The sequence below is a fragment of the Melanerpes formicivorus genome, unplaced genomic scaffold (genome assembly GCF_026170545.1).
Source record: "Melanerpes formicivorus ecotype bairdi unplaced genomic scaffold, bMelFor1.0.p_v2 SCAF_9, whole genome shotgun sequence".
NCBI classification, from domain to species: domain Eukaryota; kingdom Metazoa; phylum Chordata; class Aves; order Piciformes; family Picidae; genus Melanerpes; species Melanerpes formicivorus.
Window position 1 is genome coordinate 14685846 of NW_027142361.1, and position 25667 is coordinate 14711512.

A 25667-nucleotide genomic window follows, 5' to 3' on the forward strand; every position below is an offset into this window, starting at 1 on the left:
AAGAATCGTGAGACCACCGAGCTAAGAATATCTCACCTCGGTGTTTCCAGTCGAGATCAAGATTAGAGTCCATGTCTACTCGAGAAACTGTTGCAGCTAGATCTGCCTGATGGTTGTGTTGCTGTTCCTCAGTAGCTTTGCTCTTAGGAATGTGAGCATCGATGTGTCTCACTTTCACTGGAATTCTCTCGATTCGATCAGCAATGTCCTGCCATAGGTTGGCTGCCCAAATGGGTTTTCCTTTTCTCTGCCAACCACTCTTCTTCCAGTTCTTTAGCCAACCCCATAGAGCATTGGCTACCATCCATGAGTCGGTGTAGAGATAAAGCTTTGGCCATCTCTCACGTTCAGCTATGTCGAGAGCTAGCTGGACAGCTTTTACCTCTGCGAACTGACTGGATTCTCCTTCTCCATCTTTCGCCTCTGCAACTCGGCGTGTTGGACTCCACACTGCAGACTTCCACCTTTGCTTGTTTCCAACAAGACGACAGGAACCATCTGTGAACAAAGCATATTTCTTTTCATCATCAGAAAGGTCATTGTAAGGAGAAGCTTCCTCAGCACGAGTTACTTTCTCCTCTGGAGGTTTGGCACAGTTGATGCCTTCAGGCCAACTTGAGATCACCTCCACTAGACCAGGCCTTTCAAGATTTCCCATTCGAGCTCTCTGTGTTATCAGAGCCATCCACTTAGACCAGGTTGAGTCTGTGGCATGATGTGGTGTGGAACCTTTGCCTTTGAACATCCAATTCAAAACTGGTAATCTGGGAGCTAAGAGAAGTTGTGATTCAGTTCCAATCACTTCAGAAGATGCTTTTACTCCTTCATAGGCAGCTAGAATTTCTTTCTCTGTTGGAGTATAATTAGCCTCTGAACCTCTGTAACCTCGACTCCAGAAACCAAGAGGTCGTCCACGTGTCTCACCTGGAGCTTTTTGCCACAAGCACCAGGTTGGACCCTTGTCACTTGCAGCCGTGTACAAAATGTTCTTAATGTCGGACAGGTCCCAGACCCATTGCTTGAATCACCTCTTGCTTTATCTGGTCAAAGGCTGCTTGTTGTTCAGGTCCCCAGTGGAAATGGTTTCTCTTTCGAGTCACATCATACAGAAGTTTCACAATCTGACTGTATCCAGGAATGTGCAGTCTCCAAAATCCCACGATCCCCAAGAAACGTAGGGTCTCTTGCTTGTTTGTGGGATTTGCCATGGTAGAGACTCTATTTACCACATCCACTGGAATGTGTCGGCGTCCATCCTGCCACCGCACTCCCAGAAACTGAATCTCTGTGGTAGGTCCTTTCACCTTGTCTCGCTTGATGGCAAAACCTGCATCCAGAAGAATGTCAATGATTTTGTTACCTTTCTCGAAGACTTCCTGAGCAGTCTTACCCCAGACGATGATATCATCGATGAACTGGATGTGTTCTGGAGCACCGCCTTTCACCAGAGCATCGTGGATTACTGCATGACAGATGCTTGAGCTGTGGATCCAGCCCATTGGCAGTCTGTTGAAAGTGTACTGGATTCCTCTCCAGGTGAAAGCAAACTGAGGCCTGCATTCCTCTGCTATGGGAATAGAGAAAAATGCATTAGCAATATCTATGGTAGCATACCATTTGGCCTCTTTGGATTCCAGCTCATACTGTAGCTCCATCATGTCTGGTACTGCTGCATTCATAGGTGGTGTCACTTCATTTAGGGCTCGGTGGTCTACTGTCAGACGCCAGTCCCCACTCTGCTTCCGCACAGTCCACACTGGACTGTTGAAAGGTGAATGAGTTTTGCTGACGACTTTCTGACTCTCCAACTGACGAATCAGATTCTGAAAGGGCAACAAAGAGTCACGGTTGGTTCTGTATTGTCTGTGATGCACAGTCTGAGAAGCAACCGGCAATTTAATGTCCTGTATCTTGTGTTGTCCCAGAACTGCAGATTCATCAGAAAGCTCAGGTCTAGCAGTCAGCTTCAATTTTTGTCCATCAATTTCTACAGAAGCTACTCCAAAAGCCCATTTATAACCTCTAGGGTCTTTGAAACACCCTTCTCTCAGAAAATCAATTCCCAAAATACAAGGTGCGTCAGGTCTGGTGACAATTGTATGCTTCCTCCATTGTTTTCCAGTTAAACTTATATTATCCTCCACCTTACTTAACTCTTGAGCTCCACCAGTGACTCCCAGAATAGTTATAGACTCTGATCCCTGATAATTTGATGGTATTATGGTGCACTGAGCTCCTGTGTCAACCAAGGCCCTGTACTTCCGAAATTGTGAAGTGCCAGGCCACTGGATGTACACATCCCAATAGATTCTATTATCTCTGTCATCCCTTTCCTCCCCCTGGCGGGAGGCAGGGCACCCCTAGTTATGGGGAACATGCCCACATGTGCATTGCGGACAGTGTGCTGTGTTGTAGCTTTGCATGTTATAACCAGAGCCACTGTTGGAGGTACTAGAGTTGTTCTGGGGAACTGTGGAAGTAACAGCTACCCTTCTGGTATTGCTACCTCGGGTTCTGCCACTTTGCAATTCCCTCAGTCTCCTGAAAAGATTAGCAGTTGGTTGGCCATCCCACCGGTTCATGTTCTCACCAAAGTGATCATGCAGAGTTATCCATATAGTCCTACGTGACTGCCTTGGTGGTCTGTTTTGATTTGATCTGTTTTGGAATGACCTCCTTGGAGGACGTGTATTCCTCACAGATGAAACTTGTATCCACCTGGAGGAAGAATTGAAATTATCCCTTTGTGCCAATAGGGATATGGAATTTTTAAATTCATCCTTTAATTCTCTTATGCAATTCTGTATATCACCAGACATAGTTTTAATGGCCGAAACCAAAGAAACACGTGTCATGCTATCCTCCAATTGTCTCATTTGATCACTGAATTGGCCAACCGTAGGAGAAGCTCCACCATAATTTCTTGACACAATTCTGCTTGCCAGAATGTTTGCATAATTAGAAGGAGGAAGTTTGATGATCTTTTTAGCAAGACCAATACCCACAGGAATGTCATCAGGATTCAGAGTTTCATGTTCACCATAGAGTATCTCTCTAACAGCAAATTCTCTCAAGCGCTTAATTCCCTCATCTATGGTAGTCCAGGGTTTAGGATTCCATGGAAGATCATCTCGGGAAGGGTACCTCAGGGCAACCACCATTAAAAGGCGTATCCACAGATTAACCTTATCGAGAGCCCTGCCTAGATGTCTATCTATTCCATTATCCCTCGAGAGAGTTCCTAACTGAGCTGCTGACTTGTCTCCAACTGTTAGAGCTGGAGCACCTGTATCATAACACCTACTAAGCCAAGCTAGAACTGGCTCCTTATCTGCGTAATCTTTACGGACATTTCGTAACTCTTCCCGGGGTGATGAACAGTCAGTAATGTCATCTGATCGTTTCTCTTCCTCAACTTGTTATCCTAGTTATCCTGTCGCCATTTTCTCAGGGATCTCTTTAAGCTGAGAACCACCTTTGCCAACTGCTTTCCTAGCTTTATCTCTATCCTGCTTTGATCTCACTAGGTTAGCTAGATCTTTCAAACAAATTTTCTCTTCCTCCTCAGCAGGATTTCTTAGAGTAGAGGGCCCCTCACCAGGATCAGTCTCCAGCTCTTCTTCTCCATCATCTTTGGTCTTTCCACCTCTAGTCTTTAAAACAGCCACCTTAACTGGTGCTGTGTTTGAATTTACAGCCACCTTAATAGAAGCTGACAGGTCTTGAGATAAATCAGCTGCTGGGGCAGTGACTTCCGGTCCCACCGAGAGAGTGGGCGGAAATGACGTTGCTCCGTTAATGGCTGATGGAAAAGAAGGAGGAGGAGAAGGAGGAGATGCCATGTTGATACCAGCCGCCCCCCTTGGCAGGTTGCCAGAATCAGCAGCAAAGTCATTTAGGGCAGCCTTTCCAATTAACTTCTTAGCTTTCTTTTTTACTGACACAGATTCTCCACACTCCTCATCACTAGATGTCTCTGGGACTGATCCAGAACCACGATGTTTTCTCTTTGATCTAGTTTTAATAACAAAACAAGCTCTGGGTATCTTTCTATCTCGCCGCAAAGAATAGAATGAATACACATTAGTTATCACCAGCAGCAGAATTATACAGATCACACAAATCTCCTTGGGATCCCAGCCATCACCTAAAGTTACTCTCTCCTCCGGCGGAATCTTAAAACCCTTTATCTCAATTGGGAGAGTGGTGGAGGTAATATTTCTGTATTTCGCTGGCCATAATAAATCAATACATTTTCCATACCATAATCTAACTCTATACATAACCCACAGATAAATTGTCCGCACCAAATATTTGCCCAGGTAATCCAAAATCAAACCCAAACAATATCTGTAAACCAGAGCCCCAAAAATTGAAAAGAATAGTCGTTCTACAAACCACAACACCTTCATGTTTGCTAATTCAGCTAGAAAACACTAGATCAATCAAGTAATAAATTAAGCTAATTATCTGCCCCACGTTGGGTAAGCCAAGAAAAAAAATGTCGTAGAGTTGGGGGAAAGTCCAGGCCTTTCCCCCCCCACTGTGAGTAGAGGGAAGAAAATTGAAGGGAAAGGAAAAAAACTCACAGCTGAATTAGCAAAGCAGTGGGTGCTGTATATTTACAAATCAATATAGGATATGCAGGGGAATATACAGAATTTACAATATTTACAGTATATACAAAAGTATACAATAAAGTAGCACAGAAATGAGAGTTCCCCCCTGCCGCAAGAAGGGGTCGACACACAACCAATTTGATCGATCGAATCCAACTTTATTGAGATTCAGACACATCTTATATACAGTTTGCTATAATTATGCCCACTTGGCAACATTTTATTGGTTACTCTCTAAAAGGTTACATCATTGTTTTCACAACTCTGTGGAATTCTTCTATCCGGCCTAATTGCTCTCTTTCCCAGATCTCGCCTCCTCCTTATCTTGCTTGCCTCCCTTCTCAGGGGCAGCTGGACTTCAGCATACCAAGCAATCAGCACTTCCTCACAGCTCCTACTCCACCACTATATTATCAACAGAGAATTCTTCAAGGCCTGAATTGCACAGATGTTCCTGGGACCCAAGTCCCCTCTTGCTCAAAACAAACTCCAACAAATCCCCCGTTTTTCTTTTGTGCAAGTAAGGCCTTGGAGGTTAACCTTTTAACACTTTGCATAATACAATTCTAAACAAGTTTAACAATAATCAAAGTTAGTACAATAATACCTAAAAACCTTAAAACTTACTACTATAATTAACGAACATATTTACATCAAATCTGGGTATTCCTATCAGACACGTCTGAAAAGGTTCAATCAAAATTCATTATTACCTGTTACGTTGCATCTTTATTTTCTCTAGGATGGTCAAAAATCATAAATTGTTTAATGGTAGCAAGATTTCTTTAATCTGTAAAGGTAGATCTGGCCAGGCTCTAGCTTCACAGACAGAAAACTTGCAGGCAATCAGCAAGAGCAAAAGAGCTTCATTGCTTTGCCCAATATAAAATTACCCATAATAATGTGTTTTTGCTCATCCTAGTAATACTGATCTCTTATTGGTACCATTCAGCCAGCCATAATATTCAGTCCTAATTCACATGATGCTGTGTTACATTCTTCTGATTGATGCTTTTGACCCCAGATTATCATAACAGTTATTGTGATCGATGTTCGACTTCATGGGAAATGCTGTTTTCTCTTAGTCTTGATTCTTCTGCACATTAGTGAAGGAATAGTTGTTAAAATTAATACCTATTTACTACAAACCTTAACTTATGCTAATACAAAAAATCCTTAAAACCTTAAAAAACTATTAATCCATCAAATCAGTGTCTAAAAAGAAATAAAATTGTTACATTAACTAAAAAACACTTTCCAAAATTAAAATTAGAGCATCAGACAACAAGCTTATATACAGTTACAGTTAATTATGCCTACTAGTCACTATCTTATTGGCACATAACTAAACGTCAACTCCTCCTCTTGCGGTTTTACACATCCTGGCACAGCTGACCACAAGTTCCTGCTTATCAGTTCTTCGGGACTTTCCAGAGCTCTCAGGGTCGTAAACAACTCAAGGGTTATTCTCGGCCTTCAGGGTTACACTAGTTCAATCAAGTCTCTGGTAGTCCGAGCACGGGTTCGATGCTTCTGCAGGTCATGTTCTGAGAAGTCTATTGCTATATCGAGACCCTTCTGAGCGATCCATTCCTCCACAATTCCCCCGTTTTCTTTAACAACCACAAAGCTTTCTGATAACTTATTAATCCTACTCATAATACAATTATAAACAATCTTGACAATAATAATAACAATCACTACAATAATCAATATTCTAACAGCTTCCTTAATAATCGGCATAAATACACCCGCCCAAGAACCCAATAATGATTTTAACCACATATCAATTACATTATCATCTTGCTTAATCTTTTTGGTATGTTCTTTTAACCAATCTATTTCCTTATGGATTGACAAACTATGATCTGACAAATTAAAACAACACATACCTTCTACATCTTCACAACCATGCCCTTGGGCTAAAAGCAAAAAATCTATGGCTGCTCTATTTTGCAACAACGCATGCCTCATACTATCTTGGTCCATCAATAATTCCTGCAATACAACATTTGTCACGTTAGCTTGCTTGACAGACCAACAAGCTAATTTTTCTATCTGTCTTAATGCTTGCGCAGCAGCAACCCCTGGCGCTAATATCAATGCAAACGCGTTTGCTGCCTTGGACCATAATTCCACTTCATCATTACAATTTTTACCTAAGATTTTTAAGCTTCTTTTTGTCCGTTTTTCTTGGCTAACATTCAACCATTGTCGATAGCTCGGAGCCATTAAGGTCAAACAACCTAAATAACATGGTCCCCCAAATATGTTAGCAGGAACTCCCTGCCATGCTCATGCTCCACATATCAAAAATATGCCTGGCGGTAGTGCCTTTGCCGTATCCTTGTTCCACAAGGACTGTTTGCCATTAATCCCATATGCTCCCAATGGTTTACTTTGACTAAACCCACAAAAATCCCCCGTAGCATTATAATCTGCTAACTCTTTGGGTGTCAAGTCCATCCAGCCTCTACTAGACAATGATTTAACATATCGTGCAAAAGCCTTGCCTCTAGCTTGCTGCAACATCTGGTTGAACTCATCCCTTTTTTGTCCATTACCAAACCAAGTTAAATACAGATTAGCTTGGTCCTCCAATTTTTTGCGTTGCTCATGAAACCCCCCAAAATACACACACGTCTGGGATCCATTTTTAACCTTCATTGCTCCCAATAACTCCAATTCTTGAGGGGGCCAAGACAATGTGGTATTTAAGCCTTGTACTAATTTTGCTGTACATTCAGATTCCTTGTCAGCCTCTAGACAAACCCCTGTAGAATATGCTGCAAATTGGTTCTTAACATATCCTGGCATCCCTATTAAACATGTCCTAAAAGGATCCCCAGCTGACTGTAGCGATAGACAAAACTCTGATTGTCCTGTCATATTGGCCCAGGTCACCCACATGTTAGTTCTAGGATTTATATCATAAATCGCAGCACATCCTATCAGTTCCATTATCAGCACGATGATTGCCTTCTTCATCTTTCAGGTTGTTGTATTGTCTACTGTCACTGGGGGTTATTGTATTGTCTGCCATCACTGGGGCTGGTCTTATCCACCGACTCGGGATCCAACGAGGTCCTTCTGCTGTGGACACACAAAAATAACCTCTACCAATAAACAACACATCTATGGGTCCTAACCATTGCCCTGTCTGTTGATCCCTATAAAGTACTTTCATCTGTATAGACCTTAAACTTCCTTGCTGCTGATGTTTTACTACTGGTGGTACCTCCTCAGACCCAAAGATACACAAATGATTCAACACAAACAACACCCTATTCACTCGAGAAGAGGGTTCTTCTTCCTTGTGCTTTTGTAAATACTGTTTTAATGTTTGATTTGCTCTTTCTATCACTGCCTGTCCCGTTGGAGAATGGGAAATCCCTGTAATGTGCTTGATGTCCCACAACTGCATAAATTCCTGCAAACTCTTATTAACATATGCTGGTCCATTGTCTGTCTTAATGGTTTGTGGAACTCCCATTACTGCAAAACATGCTATCAAATGTTTTCTACCATCCTTTGCTTTTTCTCCTGTCAGCGCTGAAGCCCACATCATATGGCTAAAGGTATCTATGGTTACATGTACATACTTCTGCCTGCCAAACTCAGGTACATGAGTAACATCCATTTGCCATATTTCATTGCTTGTCAGACCTCTGGGATTCACTCCTACACCAAGACCCAGTCCTCTATTAATGTGACTACAAATTGGACATGCTTGCACAATAGCTTTAGCCTCAGCATAAGGTATTTGAAAACCTCTCACCAAACCCTTCACATTCTGATGAAACATTCCATGTGACTCTCAGGCTCTAACAAATCTTGGTACTTGCGCTGTCACTGATACCAACCTATCTGCTCTTGCAATTCCCTTCTCCTAAACCGTGGTCAAACTTATGGCTTCGAATATGTATGATGCTATACTCTTCAGCTCTCAACTTAACAACCCTCCTTAATTCCCATAACAGTTCCCACAGTCTTTCATTGGCAACTCTTTTGATTGCCGAGTCCTCAATTCTCGCAACAAGCCCCACAACATACATCGAGTCCGAGACCACATTAACAGGCTTCTTCATCCAGTTTCGCAACACCCAAACCACAGCCTTAAGCTCTAGAGTCTGTAGAGAGTCACCCTTCTCCGCAGGTAGCACTTGCTGTCTCCATGTGCCGCCTTCTTTCCATGTTGCTACCACTGTCATCGATTTCTTGCCGGCATCTGTAAATACTGTTAATGCATATTTAATTGGCTGTTCCCTAAATTTTGGTTTCTGTATCCACTCATAGTTACACATCCAATTCAACACCTTGTTTTTCAGTGGTGCTGCTACAATGTCTGCTCCATTGGCAAGACAAGCTGCTGCCAGGTCATCGCAGTTTCCCAAAAAACATTCTAAGTCCTCCTTCTTCAGAGGGACATAAATGGTACTTGGTTCACAACCAGAGATGCTGCACAATCTGAGACGACATGTCTTTATCAAATCCGCTAAAATTAAAATTTTTTGTTGTATTGTTCTTTTTGGTTGCAAAGGCGGAAATATCCATTTCAAGACCCTAGTACTCTCCCTCGTTTTCTTTAAATCTTGAGTGAGAGCACCCACTAAGTGTTGTCATCCCAGAAGTATGGTAACATCTATGGGTACATCAGGATCACGGCGGGATACACAACCTTTAGTAATATGTTGAACAATTTGTTGGATTGCATCATGTTGATCAGTCAATACCACAACCGGTTGTGCAGGGTCAATACCTTTCAATAACGGTTTTAAGGGCTCTAACATGTCATTAGTAATTCCTGTCACAGGTCTCAACCATTGGATATCTCCCATAAATTTTTGCACATCATTTAATGTTTTAAGTTCTGTGTGCAATTGCAACTTTTGCGGGCTAATCTGTTGTTCCGTAATTGTCCACCCTAAATATTTAATAGGCATCGTCCTTTGAATCTTTTCTGTGGCTATCAATAGGCCCATGGCTTCTAGACTTTGCTGCAGTTGTTGCATTTGTTGGTCACTAAACTGTTGCTGCTGACATAACAAAATATCGTCCATATAGTGATATATGATTGTGTCAGGCCATGCTGTGCGCAATGGTTGTAATGCCGCTGCAACATATAATTGACACAGGGTCGGCGAATTTTTCATTCCCTGTGGTAACACCAGCCATTCATATCGTGCTGCTGGTGCCTGTCGATTGATCGATGGTAAGGTGAAAGCAAATTGACAAGTATCCTGTGGGTGTAACTTAATGGTGAAAAAACAGTCCTTTAAATCAATCACCAATAAATTCCAAGTGGCTGGTAACATGGATGTACATGGTAAACCTGGTTGTAAAGCGCCCATGGCCCACATTTGTTCATTGATGGCTCGTAAGTCATGTAAAAGCCGATATTTCCCAGATTTTTTCTTGATCACAAAAATAGGAGTGTTCCATGGGCTAGTAGAACACTTTAAATGTCCTTGCTGTAATTGATCTTTAACCAACTGGTGGGCAGCTTGAAGACTTTCCTCTTTAAGCGGCCATTGCTCGATCCATATGGCATTATCATTATACCATTGTAATGCAATCGGGAAAGTCCATGCAGTGACCGCTACTGTACGTTTTTTGTCGTTAAGACAGCGCCTATTTGACCCAAAATATCTCTGCCCAGCAACATCTGTACAGGTGAGGGCAAAGGCAAGACAGAACAAACCACAGTCATTGTTTTTCCATCACAAGTCACCCGCAATGGGGGTGAAGTTGCTGCTACCTTTACACCTCCAACACCTGCCAACGAGGCCGTTGCAGTAGTTGTAGGCCACCTAGATGGCCAACAAGAATGTGATATCACTGACACATCAGCTCCTGTGTCCATCAGTGCCATAAGGTGTATTGTTTCATCACCATAAGCAACTCTTATTTTTAACTGCGGCCTTTCGTCCATAGCTGCGGTGAAAAGAGTTAAAGGAGCCGTGGAGGATCCAAAACCCCCATCTCCTCTACTCTGGCGATTATAGGGCTGCAATCCTGCTGCCAGGTGGGGCAATGGAATCAATTGTGCTATTTTACTTTGTGATGGGATAACAAGAGGCGGAAACATTGTCTGTACCATAATTTGAATTTCTCCAGTAAAGTCTGCATCAATCAGTCCTGTCAATACAATAATTCCAGCCATAGAAGCTGATGATCTTCCAATCAATAAACACCCACACGGCTGTCCATTAATTGTGATAGGTCCAAAAACCCCTGTTGCCACTCTTTGCGGCTCTTTGCTGGTCAATGTCACATCTACTGCGGTTGCCAGGTCCAAGCCGAGGCTCCCTCCTGTGGCTGGTCGGAGTTCTGACTGCTGTTGTTGCCTCCTCCGGAGCTGGTCACCATTTGTGTCATAGCGCGGCGGCCTCTCGCGTTCCGCTGGGAGTTTCCCGATCCCCGACAGACCATCGTGTTGTGAGTGTCGGACTGGCATTTCTGGCACCACACAGAGCGAGTTCTACATCTTTTCCGTACATGTCCCATTTCGCCGCAACGATAACATTGTATTCCGTCTGATGACTGCTTATAGGGTCGGCCTTGCCCTTTCGAGTTTGTGTGCAAAGGTACTAAGGCTGCCATAACCTGTTGACTATGCTCAAGCTGTTTTGTCATTGTCACTGACAACACCTCAGCCTGTTTTTGTAATCCCTTATCAATCACCTCCGTCAACATGGCCATCGGATTGCTTGGCAAGTCCTGAGCCCTCTGCAACAATTCGGCTACCGTCCATCTAGGATCTGCTGATGTAATAAGCTTCTGTGTCTGCTGGTTCCCGTTCTGCATTAAACACTGCCTTAAAATTGCCTCTCGGATACCTTCTCCTACGCTCGCTGCTCTAAGTGCGGCAAGCAACTTATCTACAAATTCGCCAAGAGGTTCCTGTCTACCTTGCTTAATTCCCATATAGTGAGGATTTGCATTTCCATCCTTCTGCTTTTCAAAAGCCATCTTTACTATCTGGGCTGATGCTTGCAAAACAGGCGGCTGCATAAGTGCCTGTAACTCTGGTCTCTCATACGGTCCCGTTCCACACAACTGATCTACTGTTACACCAAATATTGGATCGTTTTGCTGTCTTTGTACTCCAGCTGATTGCCTAGCTAGGTGTTCCCACTCATTCAAAAATGTCATAAATTGAGATGCTGTTAAGATCAACTTCATGACATTATAAGAATCTCTAGGTAACATATTATAGTTCATATAAATAAAATCAATCATCTGTCTAGCTGGTTCAGATTGAATCCCAAATTGACTCGCAGTCTGTCTTAATTGAGACAACAATTTCCATGGCAATTGGGTTACATCAGCCTGAACAACATTTTGCTGCCCAGGAACCTGTGTATACATTACTGGAAAAGCTTGATGTGAAACAGCCAGCCGGCTAAACCCTTCCTCATCTCCTTCGGCATTTAAGTGTTCACAACCCTTCGCCAATACTCTGTGTGCTTTCTTGCATGATCTTTAACACCACCTCCAGCATCTACCGCCCTGTCTGTTTCCTCTCCCTCACCTACTTTCTTCTCCTGTACAACTTGCTCAGCTAAAAGAGACGGGGAAGACTCCTCACCAGAGTCCTGTCCTACGGATTGTAATTCAACTCTGCCACCTAGCCCTTTTACACACGCAGCCTTCTCCTTTCTTAAATAATCCTGAACCTCTTCTGACAAAGGCAACCCAGCATGTGTAACACTTGCTCCATTTGGGTCCGTATAATCTAATCGTACCCTGGCTTGATAAGCTGCCATTTGCTCAGCATGATGCTGATCCAGTGCCGTCATAACCATCTTCCACCATTTTCCACACTCCTTTGCTTGTTTTTCATCATCTAACCCACGCAACCACAAGTCTTGTCCAAACTTTTTCCACTGCAACCTTTCAAACACCTCATTTGGATCCTTAAAATATCCTAACTCTTCTGCATAGCTTAACAACGGCACCAACTCCTTTTTAAAATTTAACTTACACTCTCGCTTTTCTAAAAAGCATTTAAATAAATCATACGCTGCCTGCCTATCCATGTCCGTATTTAAATGCTAATTTCCGTATTTAAACGCTAATTTCCGTATTTAAACGTTAGTACCTGTGTGCACAGTCCTCGTTTAAGCAGTTCCAGGCTCTACAGCGTCTTCGGCTCCAAGGCTGTCTTTCCTTTTCTTGCAGCCTCCGGTACTGCTATCCCGGGCCGGACTTCTTGCCTCCAGGCTTACTCCGAATCTCTCAAGTCCCAAGGAACTTCTTAGACCCTAACCTTTGTCTTCATTAGGGTCCCGCGTTCGAGCGCCATTTGCCACAAGAAGGGGTCGACACACAACCAATTTGATCGATCGAATCCAACTTTATTGAGCATCAGACACATCTTATATACAGTTTGCTATAATTATGCCCACTTGGCAACATTTTATTGGTTACTCTCTAAAAGGTTACATCATTGTTTTCACAACTCTGTGGAATTCTTCTATCCGGCCTAATTGCTCTCTTTCCCAGATCTCGCCTCCTCCTTATCTTGCTTGCCTCCCTTCTCAGGGGCAGCTGGACTTCAGCATACCAAGCAATCAGCACTTCCTCACAGCTCCTACTCCACCACTATATTATCAACAGAGAATTCTTCAAGGCCTGAATTGCACAGATGTTCCTGGGACCCAAGTCCCCTCTTGCTCAAAACAAACTCCAACACCCCCCCCCTCTGCTGAGGGGGTTCCCCACCTCTGCTCCCCCTTCTCTCCCCCTTTCCCCAGAGAGGGTTAGAAAGAGAGAAAAGAGAAAAAAATAAAAGTAGTTATGTGTTAATTAGAAAGCGGTTAGTACAGGCCTTGCAGTTTATCAGTTTCAAGGTCAGACTTGGCCGAAAGCCCAGGAGCTGCGAGCTACATGCCACCGGAGGAGGGGAAGACAGACTGACCAGAAAAGTGCAGGAATGCCCAGGATACTCTGCTGCACTCCCAGTTCAGAAGGTGCTTCCTCCCACTCTACCAATGAAATTAGTTTAGGTCCGTCTTTTCGTTTACAAACATCCGACCACCATATTCCCTTTCTTAAGGGGACAGCCTCAAACCGTCACAGAGAGGGACAGAAAAGAACAATACAAAACCAGTCTTTCTCTGAGGAGGCGCGGAGGCAGCAGGGAAAAGGATCAGGTCCGGCCACGTGGCTGAGGAGGAGGAGGGCAGCTGCAGTAGCTCTCATCCAGCAGAGGCAGGAGCCAAAAGGAGATCCAACAGCTATGATGTCCTGCTTTTTATACCCTGGCTGGGCAGGGAGGGGGGAGTGGAACAGACTCAGCTTTCCCAGGGGGAAACGCCCTGCAGGGAGGGTAAAGTACCCCCAAGCCCTCCACCATGCTTTGGTTTTTTTGTTTTCAGAAAAGGGCGTTAACCCACCACAATGATGATGAGCTGGTGGCCTTAGTTGGCTTTGAGCAGGTGAAAAAATAGGTAAAACAAAGATGAAAGTCCATTATGCAGGATACTAAAGTGTGAGGGAAACCCTTTTGATCCTTTGATGAACATAGATGGTTCCTTGTATATTATCAAAGATGAGCTGTCAGAGGATTTGTAGCAGATCTCCAAAGTGTACCTCCATTGATGCAGAATGATGGTGAGTTCCACAGGGCCTGAGAGATCCTTCCTCACCAGCTACAGCAGTATGCAGTGAAAATGAGGACAGAAAGCTGAAGGGCCTAGCTGAAATTCATAGTCTTGTCTAACATAATTCAGGACAAGAAATAGACCAGGAAATAAGATTTATTTCTGTTGCCACACTTCTAGAGCAAACATCCACATTTTCCTACCATCTGACAGCATTGCAATTCTCCAGCTGCTCTATAAACATCTCTGAAATTATACTGAAGACCCAACTTTTCTTCAGAGTGCCACAGCTCTAGGACCATTCTTCCTCCATTATTTGTTCAGCTCAGTGTCATGTCAGTTTGTGTCTTCAGAGACTGTAAATTCTCAGGTGCAACATAGCAAAAAACTCTCCTCCTCTGTCTCAGGGACAGAGATATGGATATCAGCGACGGAGATTGGAATCAATACGGCTGACCAATATGATCGAGTATTGTTCCTTTATTGTTCCAGTGTTGCAGGCCGATGGTGCAGGCCTGAGGTGCAGGCCTATGGAGCAGGCCTGTAGTGCGAGTATAGCACAGTAAAGTGAAGAAGAACAGGAGACAGGAAAGGCAGAAGTGCGTAGCAAGGCAACTGCTACAACTTATATAAACTCGGAGTGCCCTGTTGGCATAGCTCCATTGGTTCCCTATGAGTGACCACACATCGCACTATTACAGATTATTGGTCTAACTACTAATGACACAACGAGGTTTGTTGATGCAGGTGCATGTCCTGTTGTCCCAAGATAACTGTCCATGTTTATAGCTACCAGTGTCTTGTTTTAGTTACATGCTGCAGGCACAGCACTGTTTTGCTCCACTGCTAGCTGGCTCTGCATTTATGCTGAGCATGGCCTACCACCATGTCAGGCACTAGGCCTGCACTGCCAGATTGCTCACACTGCTCGTCGCTGGCATTGCCACACAGAGACACTTGCTGCTGCCTTGTCTTTTGAATGAAGCTTCCCAATGAGTTAGAATCTGTTTTATGAAGCCAATTTGGTGTTCAGCGATGTGAAAGCTATCAGATTTCATACTTTAAGCCTATAAATTATACACAGTTTTGTAACCATAATGCTCAGCACTCTTGATAGGTATCTGAACCATGGATTGGCAGAGAGATAAGGTAAATAACAACAATAATTCAGTGCAGCACAAGGAACTTGTGATCTCAAAAGCTGCAGGAAAACAAAACTCATTCCTTCACTTTCCAGCTGCATGAATCAAGCTGACCTTTCCATCGATCAGCCTAGAAGTTTTCTGAAGGGAAAGACTCTGTTGCAACACTTTAAGACTGTTTTTTACATAACTGTGATATGAAATTCATACCAGGGATGTGACTGACCACTATACGTTGGACTACTACTGGTGATACCCTGCTGCATGAGACTTTGAACTAACTTGCCTTCTCTTCCTCACTTTCAAAGTGCTGGACAACAAATACCACATCATAAAGGACCTGAGTTTCATTTAAAGAATCCTCTCCTCTCAAGAAGGATTTGGCTTTAAAACACTTCAACTATTTCACTTGGTATGCAGAAGGTGAATAAAACAAGAGGATATATCAGGGATTGAATCTAACTGCAATTCTTATAAGGTGCAGGAGTGAATTAAGGAATTAACTCTCAAATCCACAGATCACTTCCTGAAAACCCAGTGACCTGATACTGAAGGTCTCAGCCTCTGGGGAATCCCCAGGGACAGATGTCTGAGGTGGTGTTTACCCATTAAAGTGGGGGAGTCAGCACAAGTGATCTAATCCAGCTAAGCCATGGCAGATGAGCAAACTAAGGGGCAGAGTGAGAAAACATGGGTGACAGAAGATGCAGCTGCTGCTGGCAGCTAACAACCCCTTCCTTCAGTGCCTGATGGGGAACAGCAGCTCCTCTACACAGTTATCTGTGACCCAAGGTGAGACTGATCACCAGCCAGAGCACCCAGGAAGGCAATACAACCTTGGAAGGTTTCAGCATTATTTTTAGGCAGAAGCTACAAGGGAGATGAAACTGGAAGAGGAGTGACTAGCTCAGCTACTGACTCAGCCAGCAATCAGCCCAGTACAGATGTGGGCTGCCATCACTACACTTCAGCAAGAGCAAAGAGTGGGCATGGCTTCCCTTACAGGGGACTATTTGGTGACACGTACCTCTGTTATCCTTTTCATTTCTTCGTCTGTTTGTGTAAATGCATTCGTTGGAGCTGCTTGCGTGTGGGTGGGGAAGTGCTGTTGATTAGGCACCCAGCTGGTTTAATCCAATCTCCCATATCCTTAGGACTGTGTTTGGGTATTACTTGAATGAGAGGCTCTGGGGACTGAAGGTGGCCCCTGTTACTGCCAATCAGTGCAAGGCAGGTGGTTTGTATTAGATTAGTGTTTAATCTGAATGGTTGTCAATGTAAGAATCTGCTTCTTTCAGTCACATGTTCTAATAGTAGCTAAAACAGACAACGTCATTCAAAACTGACAAGGAGACATATAAAGTTAATTTATTTTATAGCACCGACATGGAGCCCTAAAGAAAAGGACAAATCCCCCAAGCATTACGCTGCACTCACTTCCTCATTCTTTTTTACTTACAAAAATACATTCATTTTCTTAACAAAAGTACAACTCTGATAATCAAATAAAATAACAATATTTCCAAAATATACTAATACTCTGCCATGTTTTATCTACAGAAGTTCTGTGGTTTATTTTGGTAGTTCTGTTATTGCTACCATATGCAAAGTGAGGAATGAGTACAGCTTTATTAGAAAAATATCACATTATCTCTCTGCAGAAGAGGAAAATACTTTACAATCAACTATGTTTACCTTGCAAGAGAGTGAATTCGGATTGGGTGCTGTGCAATTTAGAGGCAACAACACAACTGATCTAGAAATAATATATTAAGCCACATTCAAATTACTCCAACCACAGCCATCAGGTTCTGCAATGCTTTTATCACTGGGCTAAGTATTTGGCTTATGTAAACTGACAGAGATCTACTGCCTTGTAACTACAGATTTATAGCAGCTGAAAATATAACCCATTTAAAAAACAAACAAACAAAAAAAAAACCCCAGACTGTACTGAAACTTCTGGTTGTTTTTAAAGAAACACAGAAAAACACAAATATTAGAAAGTAAATCAACACACACACCCAAAACTGTTTTCAGTGGTGGTTTGGAGCTATGTGACATTACTATTACCTACTCCAAAGTGCAGCAATTCTGCTATTTCAAATTCTGTCAAACTCAAAATTGTAAACAGGCTTATGTTTTTTATTGTTATAAACACATGGGCCCAGGCGTATAAATCTTGGTCTGACCAAGAACCAAAACAAAAATATCTCCCAGCCTTAGTTGTCAATTCAATGGAAGTTTTAAACATAGTTAACTATTATGCTTGCACACTCAAAATGTATATTTCAGGCACACTCATGTGTTTTGATGAATTATGACAGTTCATTAGTCCTTAGCCTTCAAACTTGCTTGAAAAGGTTCCAGCATAAAACTGTTACAGTTTGAGCTGGGTGCCCCCCTGCAGTGTTTACTTCCTGTGTCCAGAAGTCCAGCCCAGGGGTGGACACAGGAAATTATGTAGTATTTCATACCACAATCCTTTGCTCCACTATAAGATGCAGTGCGGAGTCTAGCACTATCTCTTTTCTTCCTCCTCCGTCAGCCGGTAACTGGGGAGATGTCTCCTGGCTTTGGGCCTGGCTAGGCCCAAGGCCATGGGGGGATGGGCAGTCTCAGATCTGGCCAGCTGAGACTAGCCTAGCAGTGGGAGGGGGAAGAAGGAGCCCTGGGGGTCTCGGGTGTACCCTCAGGTAGGGATGGGATCTCTCTGGGTCTGTTTGGGGATTTTTCTTTGTCACTCTGCTTTTGCTTTTCTGTAAAAGTTCACTGCTTTCTATTTAAACTTTCCATCACTTTTGCAATCCGTTTGTCTGAGTGTTTATTGTTGCCGGGGTGGGGAAGGGGGCTGCCTCAACCCAGCACAAAAACTCACTGAGACACTCAGTGGATGCACTGATTTTACTTCACAGTGTCTTTCAGTAAAAGCTTTCCCAGCTTCCAGTCACAACACTGCAGTCACTAGCCAGATGGCCCTGAGCAAACAACTTGTGGTCACTGCCTCCAGTGACACCTACTGCATGTACTCCCAAACAGCAGCAAGCCAATCCTCCAAAGGCACTTCCACTACAAAATACAAGACACTCTCCCACATATCCATACAGTGGAGCAAGGGGGCTGAAAATTCGTGTCTTGTCTTGCATTGTGCTCATCTCTTCAAGCTGAGCAAGCCTTTAACTCTTGGATTCATCACTCTCTTCTCGAGTCAGCCTCTGGAAGACTCTGCTGACTACAGAAGCAGCCCAGAATGAGGAGGTCTAAACTTGAGTGCCTCAGAAAGTGCTGAGATTAGGTGTGTCTTTCATCTGCCAAGTGTGTTCAGCAGCGTGAATCTATAGTATAAATGAAGTCTCAGTTATCTAAATCACAATGACATCCCTGACTGGAAAAAAAAAATTAAATATCAAAAATCACATTTTAAAAGTCAGGTGTAGCCTCATTATTATAAAACACCATGTGTAAGCTGAGATAACAATCATGCCACAGTGTTTTGTGAGGCAGAGAGCCTATACCACATGAGAATGGGTGAGTATCATGATGAAGTTACTTTAAGGCTGACATTTTCAGAAATGTGAATGGTATAGTCTAATTTGTGGAAGGGACTGCTGGTTTTGGGTGCCCTAAGTGGAGATGTTGATTTTGAAAACATTAAGTACTCATTCTCTGGCAAAGACAAGTTTACAGTTTTCAGAAGCAAGGAGCTCCAGTAACTGGAAACGCAAGGTTCTGCTTCTTATAAAACCTGTGACGTTAAATTACATCAAAATCTCTTTCAGAAAAACCCTTAGTAAGAAAATCTTCATGACATGTCTGCATCAGTGGCTTGCTTCAGTTCAAAACAAAGTAAATCCTATCTTTATATAGCATACTTCAAGATGCCCAAGTGCTTTCCAGACACACTAGTGTGTAATTTATAAGTACAGACTATGTTCAAAATCCACCCCGGCCTCAAAGGGCAAAATATAGCATGAGTTAAAATCTGGGTGGTACATCACATTGACGTGTTTTCCCCTTGACCTCTAAGTCCATATGATTTTCTGTTGCAATGAAGTAACAGCTTTCTCTTATCATTGGAAAACAAACAAAAATAACTCAAGCCTTCAATAGCTCACACTCCTGAACATTTGTAATGTCTTTTTTTAGGACAGTGCATGGAGGTAGATGTAGGAAAGCAGAAAGTATCTATGGAAGGTTTCAGGAGAAGAAAGAACAACAGGCCACTGATACTAGAAGGATAGCTTGATGATAAAGAAGAGCTGACCTGGTAAACAACCTGAAGTGCCAGACAGAAGGACACTTGCCCCCATGCTGGAGAAGATCAACCTGATATGGGATGAAGATAACAATGGACAGCTGCATATCAAAGGAGAAAACTCAATTAGCAGAAGTGGTGCAAGAATGTCAGGGAATTGCTTACCCTGCTCGATTTTTCCTATATAAGCTGCTTGTTCTGTACCAATAAACGATTCCTGCTTCACCAACAAGGGAGTCCGTGCATGCTTTCCGAAAAAATGGCGCCCGTATCGGGATTTTCATAGTTTCATAGTTTCATAGTTTCATTCAGGGTTGGAAGGGACCACAAGGATCATCTAGTTCCAACCCCCCTGCCATGGGCAGGGACACCCCACACTAGAGCAGGCTGGACAGAGCCTCATCCAGCCTGCTCTTAAACACCCCCAGGGACGGGGCCTCGACCACCTCCCTGGACAACCCATTCCAGGGTTTCACCACTCTCATGGTGAAGAACCTCCTCCTCACATCCAGCCTGAATCTCCCCACCTCCAGCTTCATTCCATTCCCCCTAGTCCTATCACTACCTGATATCCTGAGAAGTCCTTCCCCAGCCTTCCTGTAGGCCCCCTTCAGATACAGGAAGGCCACAATTAGGTCACCTCGGAGCCTTCTCTTCTGCAGACTGTACAGCCCCAACTCCTTCAGTCTGCCCTCATAGGAGAGGTGCTCCAGCCCTCTGATCATCCTCGTGGCCCTTCTCTGGACACGTTCCAACACCTCCACATCCCTCTTGTAATAGGGGCTCCAGAACTGGACACAGTACTCCAGGTGGGGTCTCACCAGGGCTGAGTAGAGGGGGAGGATCACCTCCCTCGACCTGCTAGCCACACTTCTCCTGATGCAGCCCAGGATCTGGTTGGCTTTGCGGGCTGCAAGTGCACATTGAGAGCTCATGTTGAGCTTTTTGTCCACCAGCACCCCCAAGTCTCTCTCCTCAGGGCTACCCTCCAGCCAGTCACTGCCCAGCCTGTATTTGTGCCTGGGATTGCCTCGACCCAGATGCAGGACCCTGCACTTGCTCTTATTGAACTTCATGAGGTTGGCCTGTGCCCACCTCTCCAGCCTGTCAAGGTCCCTCTGGATGGCCTCCCTTCCCTCCAGCGTGTCTGCTGCACCACACAGCTTGGTGTCATCAGCAAACTTGCTGAGGGTGCACTCAATGCTGAGGGTGCACTCATTTCAGTGAGGTCTTTCTCCAGACTCACCCTTGAATTGCACCCCCAATGAGCCGAACGAGAGAAGTGAGCAAATGACGCGTCCATCCCCTACATTTGCAGGTCAGGTACGGGGACTGCGGCCGGGGAAGAATATGGGCCAGGGAGCCACGAGATCACAGCAATTGCACCATGATGTGCTTATGCGAATTATCAAAGAGCAAGGGTACAGACTGAGCTCTCAAAAACTTACCCTTCTTTTGCTGTGGATAAATCGCAATTGTCCCTGGTATCCTGAATCAGGGACATACGAATTAACAAAGTGGAACAGGGTTGGAGAGACCCTCTCAGAAGCACAAAAATCCGGGGATGATTTTTCACCGGACATTTTAATAACGTGGCGCATACTATGGCTAGCGCTGACCACGCTAATGAGTAAATCCAACAGCACTTCACCCTCAGGGACTCTAAACACTCCCATTACCCGTGCGGGCCCTCAGAAGCAGGATGAGCTTCCTACAAACAACACAACACAGGCAGAAACAAGAGGAGCGGCCGCAGGGCACACGGGGGGAGGAAAGAATGGGCACTGATGACCCGCTAATGAGAGTACGGTCACAAAAGCTCCTAGTTCAACAGCGAAAGAGGCCGTTTGACGTGCCCCTTAAGAAGTCTAAGACATTGCCTGATGCAAATGCGAAATACGCGGACAGCAGCTCTGAGTCAGACCCAGAGCCGCATGATCCTTTCGATCAGGTCTCCACCGATACAGAAAAGGAGGCAGGTTTATATCCACAGGTACCTCCGCTTAAGGCAGCCGTCGCAGCTACAGAAGGAGCAAATCCTCAAGTGGAGCAGAAGAAACAAAGAAAACCAGATGCAAAGTTAAAACCACCAACTCAAGTAACTGATGAAAAACTAATTTCTTTTGATTCTGACAGCTCCGTTACTCAAGAATCGCTTGACAAATCAAACCAACCACTTTTCCAACGCACAGCACCAAGTTTATCTTCCTCTCTTCCCTTAAATACCACTACTGAAGTTGTTAACTCTGTTCCCTATCCCTTTCCTTTTCCAGCAGGTTTTTACCCTCAGCCTCATTCGGTTCCTATACCCCAGCAGGCGGGGGCTTTCTCTATCCTCCCGCCACCTTATGGAGATGTTTGTGTACCTCCTGCCACTATTATGAGTAATATGGGGGTGAGGGATAACGGGATGCTTTATCAAGGAGGCAATGTGCAGGATGGTGTTAAAATGTCTAATGGATTGTTGATTAATGAACATGTTCCAAGTGTAGCTACACGATTGCAGATTTCAATTTCTGATGTTTTGATGGATAAAGATTATAAGGGTTTTATAAATACAGAAATGTTACAGATGCGTGTGATGCCAGTAGTGGTGGAAAACAGACCAGGAGGTGGGACTGCTCCCGTGTATCAGTCTCTATCATATCTTAACAGAACTAAAACATCATTTTGAATCTCCCCTTTGTCTCCTGGTGGGTCAGAAGAAAGGCATTCAAACAGAAGCGATAGATGGACTATCCACAAGGCAATTAGAAGTGATTGTGAGTTGCTGGCCTGAGCCCAAGGAGAGGGCTGAACCCACTTCTCCCCTCTTGGTAGGACCATTAGGTGAGGGGAGTGGTGTGCCTCCCAGAGCAGCTAAGGGCTTCTCCCCTAGGTGGTGAGCGGGGGGGTGAAGCGTGATCCAGCAGCTCACCAAAAAATTGTAAAAGGACCCAGGTGAAATCATTAAGGACAGAAAAAAAAAAAAAAATAAAAAAAATTAAAAAGTGTGTGTGTGTGAAACCTGGCAGTGCCAGTTTTGTATGTTTTGAGGTTGTGTTTCTCATTTAAACTCTAATGTTGAAGATTCCTTGATGTATTGTCAGAAGGACTTGCCTTGTCACAATATAAAAGACCTCTCATGTAAAGGCATTTTAGTAGAACGTGTGTAGTTCCTTTGCTACTGTGTGTACTACCCACCCATATGTATTAGGAATAGGCATTGATTCAAGCACATATCATCAATCAAGCATATATCATCTTAGTTGTAGCAATATTACTTTTAAGACTTGTATTATTGATAAAGACATTGATCAGCGGAACATGATTATTCCCTTCCGAAGAAGGGCAGAGGTATGGATTCCAGTGAATATGACAAGAGGATGGGAGAGTGAGAATGGATTGGACCATGTTATCAGGCTATTAGACCAGGGACTAAAAGATTCTAGAAAAAGGGCAAAAAGATTTGTGGGATGGTTAATTTTTGCTATAATATCAGCTGTCATAATATTAGCATCTGCTGCTGCTTCAGTTACAGCTTTGACAAAGGGCATACAAACTGCAGACACAATGAGAACTTTATTAACCAATGTGACAAATGATTTGCAGATGCAGGAAGCTATCAATGAGGAAATAATGGCAAGGCTATATGCACTTGAGGCCAGCGTTGTTTGGTTAGGAGACCAACAAGCTCCCTTGCAGACCCATATGATGCTGCAGTGTGGTTGGGAATATCATAAGAAAGACATGTGTGTACCATCCTTGTCCTGGAATGACTCTCAGCATGATTGGAACTCAGTAAGATCACACTTACAAGGGGCCTTCGATAGCTCCTTGAAATATAATGTCCAAACATTGAAGCATCAGCTGGAACTGCAATTAGCAAATATACAACAGGTGCGGATTGATTCAACATGGCAAGCACTGAACAAAGATCTTAGCTGGTTGAATCAAAAAAATTGGTTCTCAGGTCTGAATCTATGAGTGTGGGTTATAGGTGGAATCCTTGTAGTGATTGGTATTGTAATTGTAGCGTTAATGGTATTTGTAATCACAGCTTTTAGGAATACGAGGATGGTCAGGACACAAGTGATGGCTGCTGTTTTAAACAATATAAAAATGGGTAGTTGTAGGAAAGCAGAAAGTATCTATGGAAGGTTTCAGGAGAAGAAAGAACAACAGGCCACTGATACTGGAAGGATAGCTTGATGATAAAGAAGAGCTGACCTGGTAAACAACCTGAAGTGCCAGACAGAAGGACACTTGCCCCCATGCTGGAGAAGATCAACCTGATATGGGATGAAGATAACAGTGGACAGCTGCATATCAAAGGAGAAAACTCAATTAGCAGCAGTGGTGCAAGAATCTGTTATAGGTCTGTTATAGACCACCCAACCAGGAGGAAGATGTTGATGAAGCATTCTATAGGCAGCTTAAGGCTGTCTCAAGATCTCCGGACCTTGTTCTCATGGGCGACTTCAACCTGCCCGACATCTGCTGGGATCTCAACACGGCAGAGAGGAGACAGTCTAGGAGGTTCTTAGAATGCATGGAGGACAGCTTCTTATCCCAGGTGCTGCAAGAGCCTACCAGGGGCAAGGCTATGCTTGACCTCCTCTTCACCAACAGGGAAGGGCTGGTGGGTGATGTGGTGGTTGGAGGGTGTTTGGGGTCCAGTGACCACGAGATAATTGAATTCTCGGTTTTTGGTCAAGCCAAGAGGGGCAGCAAGAAGACCTCCACTCTGGACTTCCGGAGGGCAGACTTCGGGTTACTCAAGGAACTAATTCAGAGGGTTCCTTGGGATAAAGCCCTTAAAAACAAAGGGGTCCAGGAGAGCTGGACCTACTTCAAGGAAGAATTGTTGAAGTCTCAGGGACAGGCTGTGCCAATGTGCCGAAGGATGAGCCACCAGGGCAGACGGCCAGCCTGGATGGTTAATGAACTTTTAATAGAACTAAGGGAAAAAAAGAGGGTGTATCACCTTTGGAAGAGAGGGGAGGCAACCCACGGAATGTTTAAGGATGTTGCTAGGTCTTGTAGTGTGGTAGGGTTGGAAGGGTAAGGCCCAAAAGCCTCCTCCCTCCCCCCTGTAAAGTAAAGGGAAAGAAAATTGAAGGGAAAGGGAAAAAAACCTCACAGCTGAATTAGCAAAGCATTGGAGCTGTATATTTACAAAGCAATGTAGGATATGCAGGGGAATATATACAAATTTACAATATTTACAATATATACAAAGATATACAATAAAGTAACACAGAAATGAGAGTTCCCCTCCCTGCTGAGGGGGTTCCCCACCTCCGCTCTCCCCCTCTCTCCCCCTTTTCCCCAGAGTGGGTTAGAAAGAGAGAGAGAAAGAGAAAAAAGGGTTAGAAGCAGTTTATGTTAATTGGAAAGAAGTTAATACAGGCCTTGGTAGCTTGTCGGTTTCAAGGCCAAAGCCTTGGCCGAAAGCCCAGGACAGAGAGCTGCTGCCCTGCGGAGGAGCGGAAGCAAGACTGAAGATAAAGTGCCGGAATGCCCAGGATACCCTCCTGCACTCCCAGTTCAGAAGGTGCTTCCTCCCACTTTACCAATGAAATTAGTTTAGATTGTTCTTTTCGTTTATCAACTTCCGTCCACCATATTCCCTTTCTTAAGGGGACAGCGTCAACCGGTCACAGTCCACCCCTTCTAAACAATTTCATTGGCCGTTCATACTGTCCATCCAATCCAAAACGATATTTACAGTTCGTGAGTAAAGTTCATAGTCGATTCCGGCTATGCTCAGATGTAGATGATTCAAAAGTCCAAGAAAATCAGAAAATGAGAAAAATGGAAAACAGTTCATTTCTTCACTGACAAAGCGAAGAAAAGGGAAACAGGGAATCTCAGGGTCTCTTAGTTGACTCAGGGCTCTCAGGGATCTCAGGGTTCGTGCACCGTAGATTTCCTCGTTGATTCTTCTCTTGGACGCGATGTAGCTCTACAGCAGTTTGAAATTAAACTCTTTCAGCTAAAGTTAAATTTCTTTGTGGAATACACTGAATTTCACCATTCTCCTGCATTACCCAATAAGTGT

General features: G+C 43.9%; 1 protein-coding gene and 1 long non-coding RNA gene across 2 annotated transcripts in view; both read left to right on the forward strand.

The window, feature by feature from the left end:
* LOC137443429 (uncharacterized) overlaps window positions 1–19856 on the forward strand; it is a 46758-nt gene extending 26902 nt beyond the window's left edge. The window contains exon 2 of the long non-coding RNA XR_010987875.1: window positions 19516–19856. This is a non-coding gene — a long non-coding RNA (uncharacterized lncRNA). The remainder of the gene's footprint in view (window positions 1–19515) is intronic.
* LOC137443428 (WD repeat and coiled-coil-containing protein-like) overlaps window positions 1–25667 on the forward strand; it is a 113694-nt gene that overhangs the window by 22020 nt on the left and 66007 nt on the right. The gene's annotated exons all lie outside the window — the stretch shown is intronic.